The 8,585-nt window shown below is 41.1% G+C and overlaps 1 long non-coding RNA gene across 1 annotated transcript in view; it reads left to right on the top strand.

The window, feature by feature from the left end:
* The window catches only part of LOC138481269 (uncharacterized), a 31,029-nt gene extending 27,478 nt beyond the window's left edge, over nt 1–3,551 (top strand). Inside the window, exon 2 of the long non-coding RNA XR_011274210.1 lies at nt 1,717–3,551. This is a non-coding gene — a long non-coding RNA (uncharacterized lncRNA). The remainder of the gene's footprint in view (nt 1–1,716) is intronic.
* Nucleotides 3,552–8,585: the final 5,034 nt, after the last annotated feature.

Raw genomic sequence — 8,585 nt, forward strand, 5'->3', positions numbered from 1 at the left:
ACGTTCTAAAGCACCAAAGGAGGTAGATCAACCAGTAGCCCAATGGAGTTATGATACACCAGACCAAGATCTGATTGAGGGACAAAAGGATGATCTAATTTTGGAAATATATTATAATCATTTGATAAACCCTGAACAAAACCCTTTAACAGAAAATGATTGTATAGAAAAAGAAGAGCTGAGGGTGCTATTAAAGAATAAAAAACGAATTAGACTACAGGATGGACTCATGATTAGAGAGTCCATAACAGGACAGATACAGTGGGTGGTACCCCTTTCATTCATAGGGCTAATGCTACACCATGCACATGATGCAATAACTGCAGGGCACAGAGGTTCACAAAAAACATTGCAAATACTAAAGGATTATGCTTACTGGCTGCATATGTCCCAAGATGTGGAATTATATACTAGAGGATGTCTAGTATGCGCCCAATTTAAACCTGCTTCACCAATGCATAGAGCTCCATTAATGAAAAGAGGCCTAACTCTTCCATGGTGAGATTTGCAAATAGACTATGTAGGGCCTGTAAAGAGGTCAAGCAGGGGGAACCGTTATATTTGAAGTGTGATGTGTTTGATGTCGAAATGGATTGAGTGTATTCCTGCACCAGATTGTAGTGCGCAAACGGCAGCCACATTACTGCTGAATCATGTGTTTTCAAGGTTTGGGTTGCCACAAAGAACAGAATCAGACAGAGGAAGTCATTTCACAAGTGCTCTAATGAGTAAGGTATGGCAAATACTGGGTGTGAAAAGAAAACTACATATTGCATATCGGGCGGCTTCTTCGGGTGGAGTTGAACGCACTACTAGGTCTGTTGTGGACATATTAAAGAAATGTGTGGCAGAAGCAGGTTCCAGCTGGGATTTATGTTTACCTTTGGTTTTGATGGCAATCAGATCATCTCCTGCCAAAGCAACATGTATTAGTCCCCATGAGGTTTTAACAGGTAGGAAAATGGTGTTACCACAACACCTGCTATACAGAACACATGAGCAGACACTTGTGAGTGCATCCACAGTTCATGAATACATTGATGAACTGAGGAAGCATTTACAACATGCATTTGCTTTTGTACAGAAAAATCTAGAAAGAGCTGCTGACAGTGCAAGTCATATTATGATAAAAAGACATCAGTAAAGGAATATTGTGTGGGTGATCAGGTGTATAAATTTCATTTTGGAAAAGGTAAACAGAAAAATTCTAAATTTCTAGCAGCCTGGCAGGAGCCATTTCGAATTATAGATAAGGTATCTCCTGTGGTTTATACAGCAATAGAACAGTTTGTTCATGTGAATCAAATTAAACCATGCCACCCCAGACATGAGATTAAACAACTTGAGTGTGTAGAAACAGATAAAGTCCCTTGAACATAAAAAGGTAAGGTAAATGGGTCTAGTCAGAAAGCAGCGGCAGATAAGTTAAATAAAGATGGTTGATTATAATGGAACATAAACTCTGTGATATATTTATATATAAAAAATATTTAAAAAAATGGAAGCTGAAATGATTGGAATTGGTTTGCAAAATGAAAATGTATTAAATATTGAATGTTGTTTTATGTATGTTTATTTTCTCTTTAACCTGTGCTTAATTTCAGAAGGCGAGAGAAAAAGGGTGAAATGTTTTACAAAGCATGTTTTATTTTTGGCAAAAGGGTGAAGTTAGTATTGTGCTATGTACTTAATTTGTTTATTTTCTATTTGATTTAGAATATTAACATACATTTAGTCGGAGGTTCCGGGACCGGAGGCCACGGGAGACGATGGAGTCCTGGAGTCCCCTGGATGAAGATCAAATGATGCTTGCCTCCGGGTGGAGGTGAAGACAAAATAACCGGAATGCCAAAGAAGAGATGACTTCTATGGAAAAAGGATCCAAGAGTGCCAAGATGAAAGAGCACCCGAATGAACCAAATGATGTGACATCGCCGGTCGGTACATATCAGAGGCAGACAAGTGTCCTGCAGTATGGAGTTCCACGTATTTATTATTTTAATTAATTATTTTAAGCTGTTGTGTTAATTATTTATTTTAACTATTTGTTTTATTGTTTTGTGATTAAGTTCAAGTATAAAATTAAAACACTGGACTATGGACACTTCCATTGGGAAGAATTAAAATATTTCATAAGAACTGATGGACTCAGAGATGAATTTTGATATTATGATGATTGAACAGTGATTTTTCAATTTTCATTTTTCACATGTGAATATTCATTTTGTTGGATAACCACATTTTAAAAGAAGAAAGGGGGCAAGTTGGATTTCTTCCAATTGTGGTTTGGACCATGGCCAAATTCTCAGAAAAAGGAGGGGATATGTAGGATTATTTAGTGTGTTATTTAGTGTGTTTTTGGAGTGCAGCGCCACTGCACGGGATCAATGCATAGCGTGTTTTTGGAGTGCAGCGCCACTGCATGGGATCAATGTATTGCTATAATGCGGTACAGCAAGCCATGTGTTGCCAGTGTAACATATGGACATGCAAATGAAGACAGGTTACACATTGTAAAAGCACGTCATTTTTAATGGTGTAACATATGGACATGTAAATGAAGACAGGCTACACAGGTCAGAAACAAACCATTTTCTCATTTAAAAGCACATCATTTTTTTTTCTTTTCTCACCTGAAATGCCTCTATTGCAGGAGACATGGTAGATAATTAATGAACTAATATAATTATCAAGTAATAACACGATTTTAACTTCTTAATATTGTAATGTGTTCTCCATGTGCAAAATGTGGCAGGCTGAGGCTCACTTTAAACGTGCATTCAGATTTTTTTTCTCTCTTTTTCTCTGTGCTTTTAACGGTCCTTGCTCAGGAAATAAAACTCGAATAAGCAGGAAATCAATTTTGTTACAGTTGCGTACTGTAAAAGTGAGCTATTGTTTGAAGAAGGAGGGTATGACATGATGGATTTTTATTGGACAGGCGTCACATTAGGGGCTGTAACAGAGGTTTCTTGGTGCACCTCGGGGAGGAAGAAAGGCGGTGTCCATTTTGCATAGCTTCGGTGAGGACTTGGCTGAAGTGGCTGTGGGGTTGCCTGGCTGAGAGGCGTCGTTCCAGTGCACTGTTGACCTTCACAGGCTGGGGATTCTAGTCGATGAGCACCGGCTTGAGAATAGAAGATTGCAGATTGGAACTGCATGTTCTTCTGCATGTTCTCGCTGGGGTGCTCTAAAAGACAGCCCTGAGCCATCTAAAGAAAGCGACCAGCCCAGAGATTTTGCGTGCTGAACAGCTACAAGTTGCTGGTAATTATCTGATACAAAGTGAGAGTGCAGTGTGTGTATGAAATCTATTTCAGGCAGGCAACGTAGCGATAGCTTCCATTGAAGAAGCACTGTATTTAAATGCTACACTCTAAATTTGCCATCTAAATGCAAGTTCACTGAGGCATTGTTTTCTTTATTGTTGCAAAGAATCTAATGAAATGCCATGTATGTTGCAATTGTTTTTGTTATGTTTATTTTAGAAAAGACTGCCTCGCAAAGCTGGCAATGTATGATTTTTTAAATGAAACTGATGTAAATCACAACCTGTGTAAAGGCTTCTTTTTGCTTCTGTTTTCTCTGGTGCAGTTAGCCCATATCACATGATAAAAGGGGAGGTTATTAGGTAATATATGCCAAGCATCCTATGTGGACAAAGTTATATCATGAGTAATTACAAATAGCTGTGTGCGTGGTTCCACTCAGTGTATATATGTGTGTGGCTTCTGAGTGGAACACAATCTGATAGTCTGCTGGGCGTACATGAATCAGCAGAGAGAGAGGCCTCTGGAAATAGTTTCACTAATGTACATAAATTAGTGATAATACCACATGTTATTGTGAATACTTTATGGAAGCATAGCTCGCTGGTGTAGATAAATCAATGACAACAGCCATAAGTGGCACTCCATATGTAAATGTGGTGTTATTGAATAATGTAGAAGCCTGAGGCCTCTAGAGATCACAAGAACAGTCTAAACAAAAGAAAGGGGTTTTGTATGTTGGGGCCACAAATAAAACAAATAAATTATGCTCATCACTATACCACAACGAAATGTATACCAACTGAATGTATCTGTGTTCTGAAATAATGCATAGCTACTATACCACTATAATACCAAACCTAATCTAAATACAAGGAGTGGTTATTACAAAACTATTTTTGTTTTTGGTGGTAAGAAAATACTGCTAGGCTCCAAATCTACACAAAATACCCAACAGGTACAAGCCCCTTTCATATTACAGTGGGATTTTGGACCCAGTAATGAGGGGTCATTTTCTGTGTGAACAATCTTTGGCAGCCACCACATTCGCCATTGAAAAGGCTGCAAGTATAGTGATGGGATGCTCTATGACTTTGTTTGTTGAGCATGCATTATTTGCCACCTTGGAGAAACCGAAAGGGACGTTTACTTCTCAAATAGCTTCTGCCTATGAGATAATCATATCAAATCCGGCGATTAAAATAGTTTGATGCAAACTAGTGACTCCTGCCATGTTTGTCGCTGATCCAATGGCAGAGGGTGAGCATGCACATTAGTGTTCGAACTATGAAGAGTTCTATGATGAAATCCCTAGGATAAAAGAAAATGCTTGGCAGGGGGATAAATTGTTTTTATTGACGGTTCTTCAAGGATCGTTCAAAGTGATGGACAGAGATATACGGGTGCTGCTGTGGAAGTGCACGGCTACCGTCTCACTATTCAGCACAGGCTGCAGAGTTAGTGCTGTTGATAGTCAAGCTCGAGAATCATGCAGACCAGGAAGTAACGGTGTACAGTGACTCAGCCTATGAGACGTCGTTGGTACGCGCCTGATTAGTACGTTGGAAAAGAAGGGGCTACCTCCGAGCAGATGGCACTCCATTGCAGCATGCTGCTTTATCGGACAGGCTTATTAAGGCGCTGCAACTCCCAGTAGCCATCGCAGTCGTTAAATGTGCAGCTCACACTAAAAAGACACACTTTATCTGACGTGGAAATCAAGCAGCAGACTATGAAGCCAAACGCGCTGCATGTCTAGAAATTATCATGTCATTTGATACACGTAATGTAAATGAAAAAATGGTGGTAATAATGAGTGTGTCTGAATCCTATAGTAATCTTTCGAAGACACAATTAATAGAGGTCCAGGGGGAAGCACATCAAGATGAGAAGGATCTATGGCCATGAAGAGGGTGTTCTTTAAACCCCTCTGAAATATTATGGCGACAAGACAGCACTGGTAAACCAGTAATGCCTGTGGCCTTATTAAGGGTGGCACTGGAACAGCTAAACTACCTTGTGCATACAACTAGAGAAAACCTTGCTGCAACTATTGCAGAGGAGTGGTTTGTACCAAATTTGTTAGAACACGTTGGGCCTCATTACACGGAAGGCGGTAAGGGTTAACGGTCACCGGTAATGGTACCGGTGACCGTAAACCCTTACCGCCTTACTACGAGGTCCCTTTGCGGGTAGGTACTTTAACGCCTGCTTTTTAGCAGGCGTTAAAAACCAACCCGCAAAGGGACCAGGGTGCTAATTACGGTACCGCAATTTGCGGCACCGTAATTAGCGCCTTCCCCATTCCCATAGAGCCCTATGGGGCAAAAATGGGAATGGGGAAGGGCAATGGGGGAAGGGGGAATTACCGCCCCGCCAACCTTGGAATAGCACCTTGGTCCTCCGCCTACCGTGTAATGAGGCCCGTTGCATTCTATGTAGTGAATTGCATCATTTGTCAAAAATTCACTGCTGGGCACACACTGCACACAGTTAGAGGAGTTATCCCGAGACCCTGTCAGCATTTGTACATTGACCATGTCGATATGCTGCAAGTATGTAATGGCTATAGATACATGATTGTAGTAGTTTGTCCCTTTTAATGATGGATGGAAGCTGGTCCGTGTGCACACCCAGATTCCACCTGTGCAGCAAAATTCTTTGTGCGAGAAGTATTCCCTAGATGGGGAATATGTGAAGTATTAAGATCAGATAATGGTCCTCATTTTGTTAATCAAATCTTTGAACAGATTAGCTTGTTGCTTGGTATAAAGCACAAGTTTTCTTCGGCTTATCATCCACAAGGAAATGGAACCTGTGAGAGGCTCAACGGCTTGCTTAAGAAAGAATAGCCAAGTTGAAGCTTACCTTGAAAAAAGGGTGGTTGAATTGCATACCACTGGCATTATATGCATTGAGGAACCAACCAGGTTCGGACCACCATCTTACTCCCCATGAAATAGTGACAGGGAGGCGAATGAGGACACCCCTCACACCTCCATCGAGAGTTAGAAGTGATGCCCAGCCAACATCAGAACTGTTAGGAATGGAGTTACATGACTACCTTACTTGTATGACTTCAAGTATCAATGTCATTTCAGACCAGCTATGGCAAAAAGGGTGTGGGCAGTACAGAACACAGAAGGAGGTGCTTCAACAAGTGGATTTCAAGAACTATGTATTACTAAAGTGTTTCCCGGAGATGCGGTCCTAATCCACAACTTTGCAGGGAAGAAGTGGAACGAGCCCCGCTTCAACGGTCCTTTTATCATAGAGGATGTCACGCCATCTGCGCTTGGATTTTTCTGGGAGACATAAAAAGATCTATGCTGGAGAGACCCCCTCACCCCTGCACCATTCTGAAGCAAGCATCGGGGAAGAACCTCAGCACGTGCAGACTAGGCCTATGACGAGGAAGGACGCAGAAGCTGTTGAGTAAAGGCAAAGAGTTTATTGGACTGTGGCTTATTTTGAACACTCTTTTCAGTCATTCGGGAAAGAGTCAAGGGAAGATATTTGTTCTTGAGCCACAGGAGTTTGTGACATTGGACTGAGGCATGCTTAAGCCTTGATAAGAAGAAAAATATGGCAGATCCTGATTTCGTTTTCGACAATTGGAAGAGGGTACAGTACCCTGATTAATTTCTCACTGAGTTCCTGTTTGGATTTGCCCATGGTGGTGCCCAATGACAACGTTTCATGGATCATATTTGAAGTTTTTCTTTTTGTGCTGCGCACATATCCTGAAATTGTGGGGAGAACTACTAGCGTTCACTTTCTCCTGCAAGATCCGAAGAATGGTCCGATCGTAAGAAGATTGCTTACAGCAATTATCGAGCAAGTTCGGGAGCTTCCTGAATGTAGTGGGGAAAGAGCAAATGCCCTATCAGCTGATAACGCGCACATCCTGGTCAGTCTAGTCTTTTGCTACTTGATTGAAGAATGCCCACAGATTGTTAATAGACACACAGATGTCCGCACATTTCTAAGAGACCCGAGAAATAATGCAGCATTGAATGAGATTTTGAGAGATGTTATAGTACAAGTAAATGCTTATTCCTAGAGAACTCTGAGAACTGAATGAGATTTTCCCTCGAGGGACAAATCCGAGATCCATTGGGAAAAATAACTCTTGTTTCATGCTGAAAGAAAAACATCATGTCATCTAGTGAAGGGCCGCTTGTGGGATCCATTGGGAATTCGTGTTCATCGTCCAGTTAGCAGTGAGCTGATCAAAGAAGTTTATTAAGTGAGATCAGCAGTTTCCGGAAGCAGTACATAATGTTGCCATGTTAAAGTTTTATTTTTTCCTTCTTCAGACAATAAAATGGGCAGCATAGTAGCAATATCATCATGCCAGATCCAGAGAGACGTCCACGTTTTGTAAAAAAAATGGATGCTGCACGTTCTCATACCTCTGTGTTACTTATGCTTGCATTCTGTTCATAATGATACTGCTTTCACTCACTGTGCGCACATCCTATTATCTAGATATACATGGAGCAAAAACTCATGAGAACCTTCCTAAACAGAAGGAAGGTATAAACGTGGCAACTACAAGACAAACAAGACCCTATGTAGTTATCCCTGTTCCAAGGAATGATGAGGAATCACCTAGGTCTGAGGTACATGTTACTGATAGTCAGTCACATGCGAAAAGTGTCTTAGAGATTATTTTTGGACACCAGAGACAGGCTTTACAAGGGAGACAAAAGAAATGGGTGTTGAAAGGTGAACCTACTCAGTTAATGCATGCAAATACACCTAGTCCATTGACGCGTGTTCCTGTGATCGGTCCAGCTAGAAGAAACTATGTTGATATACTTCTTGAAATGATGGGAGAAGGTCACAAGAGGAAAATGAGACCTTAGAGAGATACCAGGGAGGATGACTTAAAGCTAAATGATTACCTGGATAGTACAGCACATTTGGAAAACAAAATATGGTATCAACATATGAGGGAAGTAGGAAGAAGAACCTCAAAGGAGGAATGCTTTGTGTGTGCACTCCTGCCTTATAGCATGAGGAAGTCTTAAGATCTTCATAGCTATTGAAATAGACGTCCAGGCAGCACATTGTCTTTCCCACATAGCACTTTGCCACACAAGAGACCAGTTCATAGATCGAGATGCCTATCTCAAATGGGCAACTGAATGGACAGATCCAGATGAAGATGGCTATGTCCAGGGCACAAAGACAAGAAACAGCTCACACTAAGAATCATGTGATCAGGTAAGAAAAGCCTGGAGTGAAAGGAGCTGGAGTCAGATGAGATCAGATGGGAGGTAAACAAAGGACTGGAGAGTCCAGGAAAAT

The sequence above is a fragment of the Ambystoma mexicanum genome, chromosome 5p (assembly GCF_040938575.1).
Source record: "Ambystoma mexicanum isolate Mex_15411 chromosome 5p, UKY_AmexF1_1, whole genome shotgun sequence".
NCBI classification, from domain to species: Eukaryota; Metazoa; Chordata; class Amphibia; order Caudata; family Ambystomatidae; genus Ambystoma; species Ambystoma mexicanum.